This window comes from Rana temporaria, chromosome 5 (genome assembly GCF_905171775.1).
Source record: "Rana temporaria chromosome 5, aRanTem1.1, whole genome shotgun sequence".
In the NCBI taxonomy this organism is placed as follows: domain Eukaryota; kingdom Metazoa; phylum Chordata; class Amphibia; order Anura; family Ranidae; genus Rana; species Rana temporaria.
In genome coordinates, this window is record NC_053493.1 from 270,051,131 (window position 1) to 270,071,834 (window position 20,704).

Consider the following 20,704-nt stretch of genomic DNA (forward strand, 5'->3'; position numbering starts at 1 on the left):
TAGAGTCAGTGCAGCACTTAATGAAGGAAATAAATGATTTGGACCACCTTAGTCCAAACAAACTATTTAAAGTAAGAGGAAACCTGGAGATCAGCTTTAAGGTTACCAATGAAAGTTTTAAGGTTAATTAACAAAAGTGTGTGTCCTCATACACTGTATTTTCTCTCACCGATTCATACGTCACAACAGGAATTACAAGCCAGAAGAAACCGAAATGTGTAGTGTGGGAGCAGGCATTTTTATTCATTTTTATTTTACTAGTTATGGCGGCGATCTGCTATAAAAATGCACTGATTACTGTGTAAATTACACTGGCAGTAAAGGGGTAACCCAGTGGGGGGCAGAGAAGGGGTTAAGTGAGTCCTAGGGAGTGATTCTAACGGTGTGGGGCGGGGCTTACTGTGACACGAAAAACAGAAATGGAAGGCGCGCACGCCTAGTGCATTACCAGAGATAATTTAATAATAAAAATGTATTTATTTTTTGCATAAACGTGGGTACTCACAAAAAGCAACTGACAAAAGGCCATAAAAACAGTGCATGGACATGCACATAAAATGGGGTACAGCCAACGTGTTTCGGGGGCACACCCCCTTCCTCAGAGCGACACTGATCACTGCTCCTGATGAGAGGGAGCAGACAATCAGAATCCTGTCACTAGGCAGAACAGGGAGATGTCTTGTTTACAAAAGTATCCACCTGGTTCAACCGTTCCGTGACACGATCGCAGGACACCGGCGGACATGGACTCCGCGGGTCCCGCGGGCAAGGTCACCGAGATCGCGGCAGGCACGCGTGAGGCAGTCCCTGCATCCAATTTGCAATAGCAGGAGAATGTGAATGGCTCTCTATGGAGCCGGTTCACATATCTCCGATGCGGCTCCGGTGCGAATTTGCACAGGAGCCTTGTGCGTCTTTTGGTCCATTTCAGGTTCAAATTCAGCCCAAAATTCAGGCTGAAATCGGACCTGAAACGGTGAACCAGGACGCACAGAACCCCTGCTGGGACCCATCATCAGCATCCTGTAGTAACCGAGCCTAAAGGTGGCTTCAATTTATACATGTTTTAATCACAACTTCAGTGTGAATTTCTCAGGTTTACTGCAGGTTAACTATAAAGGGATAGATGAAGTGGTCCAAGCCCTTGTAATTGGGGAGGTTTTCCAAACCACAATGCAAACCCAAAATACTACCTAACAACAGCCTTGTAAGAAAATCGTATGAATTTTATTACAGAGTTGGACTGTAAATCTCGAGTACCGTATTTATCGCGGTATAACGCGCTCCCGCGTATACCGCCCACCCCTAAAGTGGCCCCCAATCCTGTGGAAAAAAGTTTTTTTGTTTTTTTGTACTTACAGTTTTGGTGTCTTGCGCGGCGTCCATCGGCGGCCTCGTCGGGTCCGGCGTCCTTCTGCGGCTTCGGGTGTCCTCTTCGGCGGGTCCGGCGTCCTTCTGCGGCGGGTCCGGTGTCCTCTTCGGCGGGTCCGGTGTCCTCTTCGGCGGGTCCGGCGTCCTCTTCGGCGGGTCCGGCGTCCTTCTGCGGCGTCCTCGCATCCTTCCTGCCACGAGTTTGAATACTGCGCCGGCATATACCGTGCGCAGTACACTCGTGAATCTTCGGGCAGGCTCGGCAACTGTCGCGCTGACGTCCTGTATGTACAGGACGTCAGTGCGAGAGGCGCCGAGACTGCCCGAAGATTCACGAGTGTACTGCGCTCGGTATATGCCGGCGCAGTATTCAAACTTGTGGCGGGAAAGCGGGTATCGGCGTATATCGCGCACCCACGATTTTGCCCTGATTTTCAGGGCAAAATAGTGCGCGGTATACGCCGATAAATACGGTATATTATGCTTTTGAAAGAATTGGGGGTAGCTGGAGCAATCTTTTTCACCATTTCAGCTCATAACACGTGTAGGCAGGACAGACAGTGAAAGCAAATAAAACGAAGGAAAAAAAAACTTGATCCAAGCATAATTCACAGAGGGACAAGCATTTGGATTTGGCCAACAAGAGGTCACACAAGTAAAACACTGAAAACGCTCTTAATTGACCTGACTTATATTACTCAGTATCTAGTAGTATTATGAATTTCTACCAAACATGGGACCACGTAAGATCGTTAACCAATGAAAGATCATATAGTAATATATGAAACTACAAATACAAGTTACCGTATTCATTTTAGTAATTAATTGAGTATTCTCCAATCTGTAAACTCAAATGTAGTATTAAAAGCACACGCCACTATTCTGTATCATGCCCTCTTCGCAAAAGCGGACAACCAATATTATGTCTACCTTCTCTTTATCTCTAAAGGCTTGTTTCAATAAATTTTTTACACAAGCGAACATTAGCTACAACAAATGCCAGTTAATCCTCAGTAAAACTGAATTATTAAATCAGCCTAACGATATCCAGTTACAGTCTACTTATGAATACTTGATTTTATTTTGTATAATTGACAAGAGTTGTCAGGAAACGATAGTTTTTCGTGGCAATCAAATTAAGATCAGCTGGTATGAGTGTCACACAGAAGACTGTTGATACATTAATTGATAGTCTTTTGTGAAAGAGGGAACATTCCTGTCATAAATAGTTGGATGCAGCTTTGTAGTGGTATCAGCCCAAGAAGAATCATTGACAGAAGGCATACAAACCTTCACCAAACAAAGGAGAGAAAAAAAAAAAGAAAAAAGACGTCAGCTACGTATATCAAATGCCAGCAACTTTATTTTTAAATCATTTAAATGGAAGTGCATGACAATTTTAAGCAGACAACAAGATGCACAGGAACAAAAGAACAGCATGATGTGCCCTAGAGAAACCGTTTCGTTCAAAACACAAAAAGCAAAGTTAAGCTTTCATACGAACTAAAAAGGCACCGTAATATATCCCCAAACATTTAAGCTATAATGTCATCACCTGGGACAAAAGAGAAAAACATATTGGCATTTATAAGAGATTGATGAAAATTAGTTCTAAAGCATTCATTTCTCCTAATACCACAGAAGGAACTATGTGCACTCAAGAGATATTTGATCTAAATTAAGAAACTGATGAAGCAATTGATTAATTGGAATTTAAGCCATCAGTCACTGGATCCATCAGCAGATTCATTTACATTCTAAACAATCAGCTGATGAGCCAATAGGATCCGGCGTATTAATACACCTTCAATATGATGCCACTGAACTCATCACAATTCTTTATTGACAAGCACACAGATGCTTTTAATCCAAGCTTGATCACACCGCATATATTTGAGGATTTCTATATTGACTTTTGTGTTTAAGCAATATGCCGTCGTATCAAATACTTTATGGAATATATCAAAATGCAGCAACGGTACAGTTTAATTAAAACAGATACGTGTTTCACATATACAAGGTACTTGTTGATTCTGGTTTGGGTAAATATTGGAGAACTGCAAACACATTCATTTGGCTGCTGCTTCTGCAACAATTTGCATTAACGTAGAACTCCAACTAAAAATAGGTATCATTTAAAAAGATGATCATTTTAAATCAAGGGCTTAGTAAATATTGTCAATGAACTCTTTGCAAACCAGATATCCTTTAAAATAATACATCCATGTTCATTCTTTCCATTATACTGTATCCTAATGACTGATAATACAAGCAAAGCATCGGTTGCCTCTGAGAGACAAGTATTTGTCTTGTTTCTTGCCTACTTTGCTGCAATGCTGGGAAAGTGCAGCCACAACCAAAAAGAAAAAAAGAAACAGACCGATGCACACCCTAAAGAGTTAACTATAAATTTTATTAAAGCTATAAGCTATATCAAAAGCATATATAAGGCATAAAAACTGGTCCCCTTTAGGTAATAGGTGGACCTACCCAGAAAGGGCATATACTGGTAACTAAACAAGCTCAATTCCCCCGCAGGAAGAAAAAAGAAAAAAAGAAACAGACCGCTGCACACCCTAAAGAGTTAACTACAAATTTTATTAAAGCTATATCAAAAGCATATATAAGGCATAAAGACTGGTCCCCTTTAGGTAATAGGAGGACCTACCCAGTAAATGCATATACTGGTAACTAAACAAGCTCAATTCCCCCGCAGGAGGACCGAGATACAAGAATAGCACACCCACCCTCCACAAATCACAGACACCCCCCCCTAGATAAAGAGTCAAGTTACTAACTAAATATACCCCTAATAGCTTGTAGAAGACAAGATATCAATGAAAATACTTTGAACACCTACAGCACCGTGCCATCTCTTCTATGTCTCCCAAAAAATAATTCCAAGAATCAATGAGATTAGACTCATATGGATATTATACCTGCTTGATATGGTGATCTCTATGGAAGGACTTTAAACAAATCAATCAGGTTCCCTGTCCCTCTGGTATTTGCATTGATATCTTGTCTCCTACAAGCTATCTATTCGAGTGGAGTGGTGTCCCTTATTATTTTACCACATTCATGTGGTTTGTATATTTATTTCCAGGTGTTTTTTCAGTGCTTCTTTTCCACACACGGACAGTGGACACTCATAGCCCCTCATTACAGGGAATCAATGTCCTGTGTGGCAACTATTAGGGGTATATTTAGTTAGTAACTTGGCTCTTTATCTAGGGGGGGTGTCTATGATTTGTGGAGGGTGGGTGTGCTATTCATGTATCTTGGTCCTCCTGCGGGGGGATTGAGCTTGTTTAGTTACCAGTATATGCCGTTACTGGGGTTCTTCTAATGGGGAATGATCTGGGTAGGTCCACCTATTACCTATAGGGGACCAGTTTTTATGCCTTATATGTTTTTGATATAGCTTATAGCTTTAATAAAATGTGTCGTTAACTCTTTAGGGTGTGCAGCGGTCTGTTTCTTTTTTCCTTTTTGGTTATACTCTATATTAGATTGCACCCCCCGATAATATTGGCGAGTACTGCAGCTTTTACAATCAGGTGGGAATCCCATATTCTCCCTTTCTTCACTAAAGTGCAGCCACACACAGGAGTAAGACCCCTTTCACACTAATGCCTCGTACACACGATCAGTTTTCCTGGCCGGGAAAACTGTCCGTGTGTGTGCACCATGGCAGTTTTCCCGACAGGAAAACCGCCGAGAATTCCGGTAGGAGAAATTAGAGCATGTCTTATATTTTCCTGCCGGGATTCCCGGCTGTATTTTTCTCTGCAGTTTCCCTGTGGGTTAAAGCCTGCAGTGGAGCATACACACAGCCGAGATTACCGGCCAAAGCTCTCATGGCAGTTTTCCTGCCAGGAAAACTGGCCGTGTGTAGGGGGGGAAGCTGCCAAGCAGGTTCTTGGCTTTCCCCTCTGTTTTCCCAGCAGTAAAAAGTCAGCCGGGAAAACAGATCATGTGTATGAGGCATTAGGGAGGTTTTCAAGCGTTTAAGCGCTAGAAATAGCGCCAGTAAAGCGCCTGAAAACCGCTTCTCATTCATTTCAGTGTGACTTTTCGCACTGGGGCGGTGCACTTGTGGGACATTATGAAAAGTCCTGCAAGCAGCATATTTGGGGAGGTTTGGGAGTGCTGTATACATTGCTCCAAAATCACCATTGGCTCCTGCTGCTGTCAATCAAATTCAATGACGCAGGTGCTGGGGCCAATCATACATTCGGGCGGCTATGGACGCCTAATGAATTACTCTAGAGCATGCCCCGCAAGGTAACCCCCTCGAGAGAGCGCTTCACCCAGGGGGTTATCTAATGTGGGGAGGAGCAGCGAGAGCCGCAGAGAGTCCCCAGAACAGGTGGATTGTGGTCACTCTCTGCAAGACGAACTGCACAGTGGAGGTAAGTATGACATGTTTGTTATTTAAAAACAAAAGATCCTTTACAATCACTTTAAACCCAAAACCAAAAATGTTATATATTGTAGCTTGTCCTTAAAGGATAAGATCACCCTTTGTAACATGTCACACTCATATTCAGGGTGTAATATGTTACGAACAAACCAGCCCCTGAAAACCCCCCTCTCCCCCCTTGATTCCCAGATCTGACAACTAGCGGGGATCCCCCCCCCCCCAAAGAGCCATGGCCGAGTGGAGCTCCTCCCAGCCATGTCACTCATTCACAGTGCTCTGTAAATGGAAAACTACAATATCCGGCAACCTTTGTGGCTGTCGGTTTGTAGTTTTCCCAAGAACTACCATGTCAGGTAGTTCATTCTCTCTTTCTGTCATCTATGACCAGTACATGTGCCAGTACATGGGCACACAGATACACTGACAGATCTGCTGGAGACTTGCTGATCGCTGGTGCAATGGTTTTGAAGTTCCAGAAACAAAAAATAATAAATGCTAATTTTTATAAATTAAAGACATGTAGCAGAATACAATTTGGCCAAAATGTATGAAGAAATTAAGATTTTATTTTTTATTGGATATGTTTTAAAGCATAAAGTAAGAAATAGTTCAACATTTTCAGTCTTTTTTCATTTAAATATATATATTTATATATATTTAGAAAAAACCCAGTGGTGATCAAATTTCACCAAAAGAAAGCTCTATTTGTGTGAAAAAAATGATATAACTTTAATTTGGGCGCAGCGTCACATGACTGCACAACTACAAGTTAAATTAACGCAGCGCTAAAGAGCAAAAAATGGCCGGGTCATGAAGGGGGAGCTCAATTGGTCAAATTTGGTGGTTGTGTAAGTTTCCTCTTTTCACTTTATCTTCACCCGTAGATCCTGCAAATAAGATACTTCCTGTGCCTTCATATCTACACTTATTTCTTGATTGTATCTATGGAAGGAGCCACAGTGGGTACATAGGCTGGACTTTAAACATGTCAGCCATTGTTTAAAGTCCAGCCTAAAACGCCCCGAATGGCCCCAATCGCACTCTTTTGTACATCCGCTGCAAGGGACACCGGTCACGCCGACAGGTTCCCATGACTGGCTCACCACCTTCCACTTATTCACGTTCACAAGACATCTACATTCTTCCTCCCAAACCCACCGTTCCAATACTGAATTTTTACGGCTGTGCTCCCTCTCTGAAACACCCAGACACCTTCTTTCAACCATATCCTGTCTCCTACAAGCTCTTACACATGATGACCACCTTACCACCTTACACCAGGATGTGGTCTGCAGACTTGGGAGAGGACATTACCCGATCGGATTGGCAGACCTGGTTTCATTTTACTCACAAATCAACAATTTACTGCTACTCCCAGGAAAAGAACTACAAGATTCTGTCAGGATGGTATAGGGACCCATTCACATTACACAACATTTTCCCATCTACTCCAGCCTCTTGTTGGCAATGTATTTCCTCACCAGGGGCCTATCTACATGTCTGGTGGGAATGCAAGAGGATCCATCCCTTTTGGATTCAGGTATTTGATTGTTATGATCTATGATGAAACACTGACACCTTCCTCTAAGATTGCCCTACTTTCATACTCCCTGGGTCTATCATTTCGCAGAAACAGAGTCTGCTCCGTTTTTTATGTCCTCAGCAAGACAGCTCATCCCATCATTTTGGAAGACAACCACCACTCCTCCCTTGTCACGATGGGTCTCGATTATGAACGATACCATGAGAATGGAGGAGATGCTGGCCCTTGACGACACCTTTGATAAATACAAGGTACTGTGGTCCATCTGGCTCCGCTTCTCCGCCTCTGATACTCTCGTCAACATGCTGTTGACTCCGATTCGATCACCCTAACGTACACCCTGACATTGGGATGGGCAGGGCACATACAGGAGGTCCTCCCCCCTCGCTGTCCTCTGGTAACTCCTTTCTACGTATATCTCTACAGCAGACCTTACGCTCTTCTTCGACCATCTTTCTTCTATTCCTCTCCTGTTTCTTTCTGCCTCTTTCCCTTTCTTTTTAAATTCACGTCCATCTTTGGGTCGCTCCCTCTTTTTCTTCCCCTTTTTTTTTTAATTCCTCAAATTTTGTGTATACAATTTTATTATGAACAACGGGGCTCTCCTAGCCTGGAATTACTCTTTCCTCCATGTGACAGTCGTCAATGTTAATAATATCTTGTATGATGATAGGAGTTAAGCTGTGGGCGATAGCCATTGGGCTGACTCATCGCACATGTTCGCTAGCGATTGTCACCAGATTGTAACTTAAGATGTCGTTGCTTGTATTGTATGTTAAATTACCAATAAATATGTTTTCAACCCTAGTCAACCAAGTCCAGCCTATGTGACCACCATGGCTCCTTCCCTTACATGGTTGATTGATGGAACTAGTATTTGACACAATAAAGATATATTTCTTTTCAGCTCATAGGAAGTGACAAATACATGCATTTCTAGCAGACTAACCTGCTAAAAAAAAAAAAAAAAAAGATCTTAGCCAGGAAAGTGAAAACAAATGCAGTCACCACATCTAAGAACTAGTAAGTTTTAATCCATAAACTGTTGTTTTTAGGTTTAGATACCCTTTAAGAACTTTGGTAAACATTACTTGCATATAACATGGCCATATAACATTGACCAACACAAGAATAAACAACCCTTTTTTTAAAACTTCACGCATGGCGATTTAGTTTTCTGGAATACAAAAATTAGGACCAGCGGGTTCTTCTATTCTTCTGCAGGAGTGCCAAGATAAACAATAAAATATACTCTGCTCTCATGCTGCAATAGGATCGTACTTAATTCTGCTTATCCTCAATAGTACAAAGCACACACACTACAACTTTTGTATGTCAGGTCTCGGACTGTCTAAAGGTTTCTTTCTCACTGAAAGTTAGGTAAAAAAGACACTTTGTTGTATTACAGTGATGAAGAACACCTCTCCATTTTAGGAAATCCTGTTCTTTAAATATATCCATGCAAGCAGCACATGATCTACAACCTCTCTTGTAGTAATGAAATAAAAAATGAATGAAGGTGAAACAAGAGGAAATGCGGACACGGTTTAATCTTACATAACTAAACTATATACTGAAAGAAATTGAGTTGAATGCATCAATGCAGTTTGTCATTCGTCTCTAACTTTTTACGTGTTAACTAAAAAAAAAAAAAAAAAAAAAAAACAACACGTTCGCATTCCCTAGTACAATTTGAAAATTGCCATTTTCAATTGTTTTTGCCGCTTGTCACTATCTCTCAGTAACGTTTAATGCGCTATTTGCTCTGTGGCATTATGTAAATTGCACATTTGTCTTCAGCTCTTTGACTGATACTCAGACTTTTTTTCCCCTTTAACAAAATGATTTACTGTGATAAAGAAAAACGTAGCATGAGAGTATTTTTTCTACCTAGCTGGTGTCTGAGTGAGGTTACAGTTTAAAACAATGTCTGGGTGACAACAAGGGCAATATTATTCAGCAGCGTAAAATAGGTGTCAAAACATTTCCAGCCTGAGTTAAATCAAATGTTAAAACTGGAATAGGAATCGAGGTAAGGAAACAGATTAAAGTAGTTTGGACAGATTGCTGGCAGTTGCTCATGCCCCGAAGATAAAAGTTTATCTGGCCGTATGTGCTAAACTTCACTCTAGTCATTTGTCATTCTTCACAGGAAAACATTGGACTTCTACAGATGCCTACTTTTTAGACAACTTTCTAAATCCTTAGCTTCATACAATGGGGCCTATTTGTAAAGGCTCAAATGGTTAGTTTGCAGCTTCTCTCTCATTTTGCAATTCGATTTACGGAGACATCGGGTTTGATTTACTAAAACTGGAGTCCAAAATCGGGTGCAGCTGTGCATAGAAACCAATCAGCTTCCAGTTTTTTTTTGTTATGTCAAAGCTTAAAGTGTAAGTAAACCCCCCTATTGTTTTCAGCCAAGGAAGCTGCCATCTTTGCCTCTGTTTAATCTACAACTGCCATGAAGCTGCACATGTGATCCGTTGTGACACCAGCCATTTGATGGTTTGACAGTTTGGTTGAGAGCACAAGCAATAGGAGTGTTACATTTTTGACATGTGCCAGAAATGAAACTGTTTAATGGATGGGTTTACTTCTGCTTTGAGGCTGGGTTCACACTGATACTACATGACATTCATACGACTTTCATCCTACTTTGCTCTGCAACATTGGTCCGACATTGGTCCGACATCCATCCGACTTTCATGAACAGGATACTATTTTGATCCGACTCTGTGATAGACTGACTTGTTCTTTGACCAATCAAAACAATCCCAGAGTGAGAAAAATTCCTTTTACTGCTGCTGTAATCACAATGTCGGATGCCACAAGTCGGATGCTACTTTGATCCGACTTCAATGATATTCAAAGGACTGAAGTAGGATCAATGTTGGACCAAAGTAGTGCAGCAACTTGTGTCGGACCAGTTAAGACGGCTCTTATAGGAAAACATTGATTTTCACATGCGACATGAGCTCCCAATGTCGGAGCGTTTGTCGGACAAGTGTGAACCCAGCCTAATTGAACTAGCTGAAGTTAGAACCTGATTGGCTACCTTGCACAGCTGCACCAGTTTTTGCACTCTCCAGTTTTAGTAAATCAACCCCATGCCGTTTAAAGTTAAGGTATGAATAGAACATCTATTATGGTTTGGTCTCAAATAGTTGCCGACACCCCTGATGAACAGAAAAAAATGGAGGATCCCCCAGGGTGGGGCTTTTTAGGCAACAGTAGTACAAGTAGTCATGGTAGATACAAAATATATAATAGTTTAATAATAACAGGACGGTATCAAACAACGTTCAGTAAACGTATATAGTACAAAGGTTTAAAAACAACACATTAATAGGGTGTATTGGAAAAGAGGTGAAGAGTCCACAATATAAATACTGGGCCCAACGCGTTTCGGGTTTCCTTCTTCAGGGACCGAAGTATGTGTGGAGTCAGAAAGTGTAACAGACAACTTTTCTAGAAAACAAATAAATGACAATGTGTTGAAAATAATAACATACAGATGAAAAACATTAAACTGGTACAGATAAGAAAAAATCATACCACCCGAGAAGTTTCAACGGCTCAGCACACCCCTTAAAAGGACATCGCAATCGGGACGCATGGCAAGCCTCAGATGGTAAGGAGAGTGAGGACTGGCATCTAATATCAATCACAGCGTAGCAAGACCTTTGGCCCGAAGTGTCACAGCGTAAAAGTTTATTGATTGTATATATATATATTTTTACCTGTCCAAAATATAAATAAGAGGACAGGATAATATCAACGGTGCCGCAGGCAACAAAAACGAAAAAGAACGCAAAAAAGGATCGCAAAAAAGAAAGCTGAACCAAGATTTTATATATGAGGCTAGAGACATACCTGTAATGACAAAAAGTGGCCAGAGAGGTCAGTAGAGGGATCGGAAGCTAAAAAATAAATGAAAGAAATAAATCCCAGTTTAGAGATGTACAGAGTATAGGAAATGGCATGTAAAGCAATAGTATGGGGGTCAGGGTGGGAAACATGAAGAGACAAAGTACTTACATGGGAAGAAAACACAAGCAGTGTAGAGTGTGTACAGCTGCTGCAGCCATCCAGCAATGTCTGACATTGTGGGGCTGCTTGGCTTTTAAATAGGAGAGGGGGAGGAGTAAGGTGGGAGGGGTCTGTAAAGGAGCCTGCGTTGCTATGGGTCAGTGTGGAAAAGGGGGCGTTGCCTCCAAGTGGGGAGAGGGGAGGGACAGGTAAGCCCTGCTCTCATCATGTGGGAGCCCGCACTAATGACGTGCAGGGAGGAAAAAAAAACAAAAAAAAAAAACATGGCAAGTGACCAGGAAGATCACCTGACACGGGGGTGGAGAATATGCAGAATAGTTGGTTGCATGTTGGAGAATAAGAAACGTATAATAAAGGGGGCATGACCATTACTAGTACAGGAGGAGAAGGGTATAAAAAGGGTCAGCTAGGGAAAAAGTAGTAAGAAGGATTGGAAATGCAAGATGCAAATAAATGTTTTTGTTATAGAGTGATTTGTAAGCACGGTTGCTGCTCAATGCAAGCAGGGGTTTGTATATACAGTATCTTTATGTACAGGTATGCTCAGCCATAAAATTAAAGGGACAGCAATCTAAGAAGATGTTGTATTAAAAGGATATTATAATTATGCAAGAATGGGGACACGTGGGCCAAAAGGTCCAGGGGCAGAAAGGAAAAAACAGGGGCACGAAAAATGTCCACTGTGTGATCCCTGCCCCTGTTATAGGCGCAGGTATAGACCCATGGTCAAAAACACCAAAAGGTGCATGGGGACCAGGTCAAAAAAGCCGTCTCCCATGGAAGGAGGACAGACGGCTTACGTGCGCCCAGCTAAGGAGTGACAATAAGGGAGATGCCAGTCAAGCCAAAATGCGCTTCGAACGCGAATCCCCAGGGGGTGTACTGAGGGATGAATGGGCATGGTGATAAATACAGGGAAAATCCAGTATGTATTACTGACATGGGCAAATGACGGAGTGGAGAAGGGGGTAATGAAAGGAGACAATCGGTGACATAAGGTCCTCGAAATATAGAGTGGTCTTGGTCATTCTTTTTCACAACCCCCGGAGGAGAAACCTTCCAAAAAAGGCCTAAAGCTGATCTGCTCATTGAGGCCCGGTGGAAGATTGGCCTCTAATTCGGCAATCCACCGAGTTTCATGCTGCAAGAGGATCTTATTCCAATCCCCACCTCTGGGGCTTGGATGGATCCTATCGAGGATTAAAAATTTAACCCCTGAGAAAAGTCCATTATGTTGAGACAAGATGTGGCGCCCTAGTGGTAAGTCTGGGTTGGCCGAACGCATGGCATGTAAATGCCGGGAAGCTCGCTTAAAGAATGGTAATTTGGTTTTACCCACGTAGAACCTCTTACATTGACAGGTGAGTAAGTATATTACGCCAAATGTCTTGCAATTGGCAAAGTGTCTCGGTCTGTAAGGCCGACCGTTGGGTAGTACAATATCACGCTCTATATTGATGTATCGACAGATGGAGCAACCCCCGCAGGGGGTTGCAAGGGTCTTTCCTGAAGTTGTCCTTGAACTCACTGGCCACTAAGTGGTCTTTGAGTGAGCATGCCCGTCGGTAAGTTATCGCTGGCTCTTTTGGTACAAAGGGACCGAGTTGAGGGTCAAAAGAGAGTAGGTGCCAGAATTGTTTGAGGATTCCTCAAGATGACAACACCATCAAGAAACGCATAGTACAACAGCCAGGACCCACCAATACCCACGCGGACTCCGAAAGATTTAATCAACACAGCAATTCCCCAGCTCATAAAACCGGGCTGTTTCCTGTGTTTTCGACTTCACAACAAAGTACCCATGCTACTCATGAAGGACTAAGACCCACAATCAGAGAAACCACGGATACTGGGTTTTTTCCTCAAGTAGTTCACACACGGCAGGATACCTAGACCATCCTATATTGACGGATGATGAACCAAGATCCAATGTCGGTCTTGATATAATAAATCTCTCGAATTACGAACTCTCTACCGACGAAATGACACTACTAACCAAAGGCCTCTCTTTCTGCCCAGTGGCACCCCTGGACACTTTTGAAATTATAAAGGACATTCACCTGTTTGCAAGGAAGTTGTTACTTAAGAGTCTGTACTCAAAACCCAAAACAGAAATTTCTCCTACTAGTGCTCAACAGCACAAAGAAGACATGGATCTCCTTCTATCACTTTGTGACGAGGCAGACCTCTCCGATTTTGATGACATCTCAGACATAGAAACCCTTATGTCAGACGCCATCTCCACTCCAAGACCCGAACGACCCTTCAACACTTTGAAAATCAAGTCGGACAAGTTTCCTCCCTTGCAAACCAACTCAAACCTGGCTGCTTTCGTAGCACTCACGACAGCAGAAATAAAAAAATTACGAAAACCACCCAACACCAAACAGCTTGCTTACCAACCCATTGAGGCACTAGAGAAACTTAAAGACTGTCATTCACTCACCATCAAGCCCTCCGATAAGGGGGGCAACATTGTGATCCAAACGAATGATCAATACAAGGCTATGTGTATAAAAATCCTTTGCAACCGGGATTGGTATACTCCCATTTCCACATCTACTATTATAAAGTTTGAAACTGAATTTTATGCTCTAGTGGATGGAGCCTTCTCCCAAGGTGCAGTGAACCATGATGTATGGGAGTTTATCCGCACCAAATACCCCAAAATTCCAACTTTTTATTGCCTGCCTAAAATCCACAAGGATCTCATAAATCCACCGGGCCGTCCCATTGTATCTGGCAGTGGCGCCCTAACGGAGAATTTGAGTATCTTTGTCGATTTACACTTGAAACCCTTTGTAACCCACCTCTCATCCTATATTAAGGACACCATCCATCTTCTAAACAAAGTTGAACATCTTAGAGTGCCTCCAGGAGCACTTTTGGTAGCCATCGACGTGGAGGCCCTGTATAGCTCCATCCCACACCCTCTGGGTTTGGCTGCTATACGGGATGTCTTACTTCCCATCTTCCGCGTTGATCGGAAGCTTGGGGAATTTCTCATTATGGCCTTGGAGTTCATACTCTATCATAGTGTCTTCTCGTTTGACGGCTCCCACTTCCTCCAGGTACAGGGGGTAGCGATGGGGACCTCATGTGCCCCATCATATGCCAACCTGTACCTGGGGGAGTGGGAAAAATTATTCCTGACCAGTAATCCGGTAGAACCATTTATCCATCTTGTATCTGGATGGTTCAGATATATTGACGATGTCCTTATGATCTGGGAGGGATCGACCGAGGAGCTCGAGTCATTCATGTCTATCATGAACTGCAACGAGCTGAACTTAAAGTTCACAATGTCCTCCAGCGATTCCCAAATCCCCTTTCTTGATGTTACCCTACTCAAAAACCCTGATGGGTACATATCAACAGGGCTCTACAGAAAACCCACGGCGGGTAATACAATATTGCACGCTTCTAGTGCACACCCCACATCTTTGATAGGATCAATACCCTATAGTCAATATCTACGCCTAAGACGCAATTGTTCTACCCAGGAATCCTTCCTACGGGAAGCAGCCGGACTACGTGACAGACTACTACATAGAGGGTACTCGAAAAAAATCCTCAAAAGATCATTTCAACGGGCCAATGGACAAATCAGGTCACACCTATTAGTACAATCAGGCAAGAAGTCCCCTGTTGGTAGTGATACTACCAGACTTATCACTAAGTACCATACTCAACATCAAAAAACGAGAGGAATCCTCAAACAATTCTGGCACCTACTCTCTTTTGACCCTCAACTCGGTCCCTTTGTACCAAAAGAGCCAGCGATAACTTACCGACGGGCATGCTCACTCAAAGACCACTTAGTGGCCAGTGAGTTCAAGGACAACTTCAGGAAAGACCCTTGCAAAAGGAAGGGTACCTTCACCTGCGGGGGTTGCTCCATCTGTCGATACATCAATATAGAGCGTGATATTGTACTACCCAACGGTCGGCCTTACAGACCGAGACACTTTGCCAATTGCAAGACATTTGGCGTAATATACTTACTCACCTGTCAATGTAAGAGGTTCTACGTGGGTAAAACCAAATTACCATTCTTTAAGCGAGCTTCCCGGCATTTACATGCCATGCGTTCGGCCAACCCAGACTTACCACTAGGGCGCCACATCTTGTCTCAACATAATGGACTTTTCTCAGGGGTTAAATTTTTAATCCTCGATAGGATCCATCCAAGCCCCAGAGGTGGGGATTGGAATAAGATCCTCTTGCAGCATGAAACTCGGTGGATTGCCAAATTAGAGGCCAATCTTCCACCGGGCCTCAATGAGCAGATCAGCTTTAGGCCTTTTTTGGAAGGTTTCTCCTCCGGGGGTTGTGAAAAAGAATGACCAAGACCACTCTATATTTCGAGGACCTTATGTCACCGATTGTCTCCTTTCATTACCCCCTTCTCCACTCCGTCATTTGCCCATGTCAGTAATACATACTGGATTTTCCCTGTATTTATCACCATGCCCATTCATCCCTCAGTACACCCCCTGGGGATTCGCGTTCGAAGCGCATTTTGGCTTGACTGGCATCTCCCTTATTGTCACTCCTTAGCTGGGCGCACGTAAGCCGTCTGTCCTCCTTCCATGGGAGACGGCTTTTTTGACCTGGTCCCCATGCACCTTTTGGTGTTTTTGACCATGGGTCTATACCTGCGCCTATAACAGGGGCAGGGATCACACAGTGGACATTTTTCGTGCCCCTGTTTTTTCCTTTCTGCCCCTGGACCTTTTGGCCCACGTGTCCCCATTCTTGCATAATTATAATATCCTTTTAATACAACATCTTCTTAGATTGCTGTCCCTTTAATTTTATGGCTGAGCATACCTGTACATAAAGATACTGTATATACAAACCCCTGCTTGCATTGAGCAGCAACCGTGCTTACAAATCACTCTATAACAAAAACATTTATTTGCATCTTGCATTTCCAATCCTTCTTACTACTTTTTCCCTAGCTGACCCTTTTTATACCCTTCTCCTCCTGTACTAGTAATGGTCATGCCCCCTTTATTATACGTTTCTTATTCTCCAACATGCAACCAACTATTCTGCATATTCTCCACCCCCGTGTCAGGTGATCTTCCTGGTCACTTGCCATGTTTTTTTTTTTTTTTTTTTTCCTCCCTGCACGTCATTAGTGCGGGCTCCCACATGATGAGAGCAGGGCTTACCTGTCCCTCCCCTCTCCCCACTTGGAGGCAACGCCCCCTTTTCCACACTGACCCATAGCAACGCAGGCTCCTTTACAGACCCCTCCCACCTTACTCCTCCCCCTCTCCTATTTAAAAGCCAAGCAGCCCCACAATGTCAGACATTGCTGGATGGCTGCAGCAGCTGTACACACTCTACACTGCTTGTGTTTTCTTCCCATGTAAGTACTTTGTCTCTTCATGTTTCCCACCCTGACCCCCATACTATTGCTTTACATGCCATTTCCTATGTACATCTCTAAACTGGGATTTATTTCTTTCATTTATTTTTTAGCTTCCGATCCCTCTACTGACCTCTCTGGCCACTTTTTGTCATTACAGGTATGTCTCTAGCCTCATATATAAAATCTTGGTTCAGCTTTCTTTTTTGCGATCCTTTTTTGCGTTCTTTTTCGTTTTTGTTGCCTGCGGCACCGTTGATATTATCCTGTCCTCTTATTTATATTTTGGACAGGTAAAAATATATATATATACAATCAATAAACTTTTACGCTGTGACACTTCGGGCCAAAGGTCTTGCTACGCTGTGATTGATATTAGATGCCAGTCCTCACTCCTCTCCTTACCATCTGAGGCTTGCCATGCGTCCCGATTGCGATGTCCTTTTAAGGGGTGTGCTGAGCCGTTGAAACTTCTCGGGTGGTATGATTTTTTCTTATCTGTACCAGTTTAATGTTTTTCATCTGTATGTTATTATTTTCAACACATTGTCATTTATTTGTTTTCTAGAAAAGTTGTCTGTTACACTTTCTGACTCCACACATACTTCGGTCCCTGAAGAAGGAAACCCGAAACGCGTTGGGCCCAGTATTTATATTGTGGACTCTTCACCTCTTTTCCAATACACCCTTTTAATGTGTTGTTTTTAAACCTTTGTACTATATACGTTTACTGAACGTTGTTTGATACCGTCCTGTTATTATTAAACTATTATATATTTTGTATCTACCATGACTACTTGTACTACTGTTGCCTAAAAAGCCCCACCCTGGGGGATCCTCCATTTTTTTCTTTAAAGTTAAGGTTGGTCACATGGGTTCCACAGTTGTTTTACCGTTTTTTTTTTCCCTTTCTGTATTCTGTTGTTATGTGTCGAAATGATCAACGGGTCTATTTTTTTTAAGATACTATAGCCTGAGTTCACATATTTCTGTGTGAGATGTTGCATTTTTATGTGAGTTTCCATGCATCCTCCACTATTTTGCTGAATTCTCTCTGCCAATGTTGAGCCTAGTTAGGTTTTGTTCTGGCTTGCTACTTTGCTCGGGAAAGGTGTCAGAATGCATGTTACAAACATTTTCATGTACTGACATTGCCATCAACATGCCTTGACACACTAAAAAAAAATAGATCTGCATATTTTTGGCCAATGCATGTCAACAAGGCACACAGGTGTGAACTAGAACCATTATAAACAAAGGCAAAGCTATAGGATAACGTTGATGCACATTCCAATGGTATGAATGGGGGTCTGCATCAAGATATCGCATCATCCATTTTGTGCTGGACTTTACCAATGGTATTGCTCATTAACCAGTTGTAAACACGTGACATACTAAACACTCCAAAAAAATTTAATCAAGATACATAGGGCATGTGTAGTACGCTCTGTCCTTCTAGCCCCGCTGCCAATCCCTCCCTCCCCGCACTAACTGGCAAATTCAGACTGTCAAAATGACAGATGTGAGTTTCTGTGTAAATAGAGCAGCCTTCCCCATTCCTTCCTATTTGAAACTGCAAGCATTATTAAGTATTGCCAAAATAAATACATCTAGGGAATATTGGTTCTCTCATATGTTATGGTTCCCCAACATTCTCACACCCTGTTCTTCCTGCCCCCTGATGACGTCAGTGCCACATTCTTGCTGTATTCTCACTGTTGTCATCTGTGGTAATAAATAAAATGTGTTCCTATTTAACCACTTATTAGCCCTTAGTTTAACCTCCCATTATATATTATTTTCCTGATGATTATTTTTTATTTCTATTTTGAAATCCAATTTAAACTTTTTTATTTTAATTTTTATTTGTTTTGATGGTTAATTTTGTGAGGTGTCACATTCTGACTTACCCATGAAGTCCATATATTGTGTAATACAAGACATTGTGTAATTGTAACTGTGGAATTAATACATACACCTTGGATTATATGATGCTACACGCTGCATCTGGGTGGCAGGTGACTGTGGCAAGTGACATGCTGCATCTGGGTGGCAGGTGACAGTGGCAAGTGACAAGCATGGGGAGGAGAGAGTGGGGGGCAGGGCTGAGTTGCGCGCAGTGTAGGAGCGTAGCTTGGGAGTAAGCCAGCTTAAGTGCCCCCACAGCATGATATTTGCTATTGGGGACACTCAGCAGAGGGGAGCGTCTAGAGAGCGATAGAGAGTGTCTGTGAACAGCAATTTTTAAGTCTGGCAACAGATTCTCAATTGGATTTGGGCCTGGACTTTGACTGGACCATTCTAACATATGAATATGCTTTGATCTAAACCATTCCATTGTAGCTCTGGCTGTATGTTTAGGGTCGTTGTCCTGTTGAAAGGTAAACCTCTGCCCCAGTCTCAAGTCTTTTGCAGACTAACAGGTTTTCTGCTGTGTTAATATTTTGCCACACATATCGTTTTGCTTTTAGGCCAAAGAGTTCAATTTTTTGTCTCATCTGACCAGAGCACCTTCTTCCACATGTTTGCTGTGTCCCCCACATGGCTTTTCACAAACAGCAAATGGGACTTCTTATGGCTTTCTTTCAACAATGGCTTTTTCTTGCCACTCTTCCCATAAAGGCCAGATTAATGGAGTGCATGACTAATAGTTGTCATGTGGAAAGTTTCTTCGTCCTGCGCTGTGGATCTCTACAACTCCTCCAGAGCTACCTCTTGGCTTCTTTACTGACTAATGCTCTCCTTGCCCGGTCTGTCAGTTTAGGTGGATGGCCATGTCTTGGTAGGTTTGTAGTTCTGGCATACGCTTTCCATTTTCGGATGATGGATTGAGCACTGCTCCATGTTCAAAGCTTGGGATATTTTTTTTATAACCTAATCCTGCTTTAAACTTCTACACAACTATATCTCTGACCTGCCTGGTGTGTTCCTTGGCCTTCGGGATGCTGTTTGGTCACTAAGATTCTGTAACAAACCCCTGTATTTTTCATGGAGAATACATTACACACAGGTTGACTATTTACTAATTAGGTGACTACCGAAGGCAATTGTTCCACTAAATGTTAGTTACGGGTATCAGAGTAAAGGGGGCTTGGTACAAATGAACGCCACTTTTCACATATTTGTAAAAAAATATAAAACTATTTATCATTTTCCTTCTACTCCACAATTATGTGCTACTTTGTGCTGGTCTATAACATAAAATACATTTAAGTTTTTGGTTGTAACATGACAAAATATGGAAAATTTCAAGGGATATGAATACTTTTTCAAAGGCACTGTATACACTGTAAAGGCCCCATTTACACTTTGCATAGCAGAAAAGAGTGTTCCAACTTGTGGTTTTGCATGTGTTTTTGTACGTTGCGCATAGGGTAGTATATTCACTTTATTGGGCTGCTCTACATGCAACAAAAGCGCCCAAAAAGATCCAGAACATTTTCAGGTGAGGAGAGTTGCGTGTTTTTTCAGTGACCATTTGGGCGCGTTTGTAGTGTGTTTGCTGCTCAATAAAACATACAGAAAAACGTGTCTGTTAAAAGCGTTTGGGGTGTCATTAACCATTAATGACACTGCTAGTGTGATGCGTATTGTCAGCTTGTTTCCAAAACGTGTTTTGTTGCACGTTCAGAAAACGGCAAGTGGTAATGCAGCCTAAAAGGGACAGGCTCCACTGGTAGTGGCGACAGTAACTGTAATCTAGGCAAAGAAGTCCAAGAACAGTTTAAGCAGGTTGTCCTGCAGTTTAATTCAAAGGACAGTACAAAAAACTGTTCAGTGCAGGAAGATTTTGTACAGCCAATGGCATAAAACAAAACATCTGGTCGTCCGAGCTACTAACTAAACTTTTGTAATTTCCTCACTAACAGGGTACCCCCTAAATGGGTTACCCAAATGTACAAGTTCTTTCAGGAAAGAAACATTTACTAAC

At 42.4% G+C, this 20,704-nt stretch overlaps 1 protein-coding gene and 1 long non-coding RNA gene across 3 annotated transcripts in view; one reads left to right on the forward strand and one right to left on the reverse strand.

The window, feature by feature from the left end:
• The window catches only part of ATP9B (ATPase phospholipid transporting 9B (putative)), a 448,810-nt gene that overhangs the window by 291,086 nt on the left and 137,020 nt on the right, over positions 1-20,704 (reverse strand). The gene's annotated exons all lie outside the window — the stretch shown is intronic.
• Positions 15,830-17,464, forward strand: LOC120940803. The gene is made up of 4 exons (XR_005749483.1): positions 15,830-16,773; positions 16,887-16,933; positions 17,067-17,254; positions 17,342-17,464. It is a non-coding gene; the product is annotated as an uncharacterized LOC120940803 (long non-coding RNA).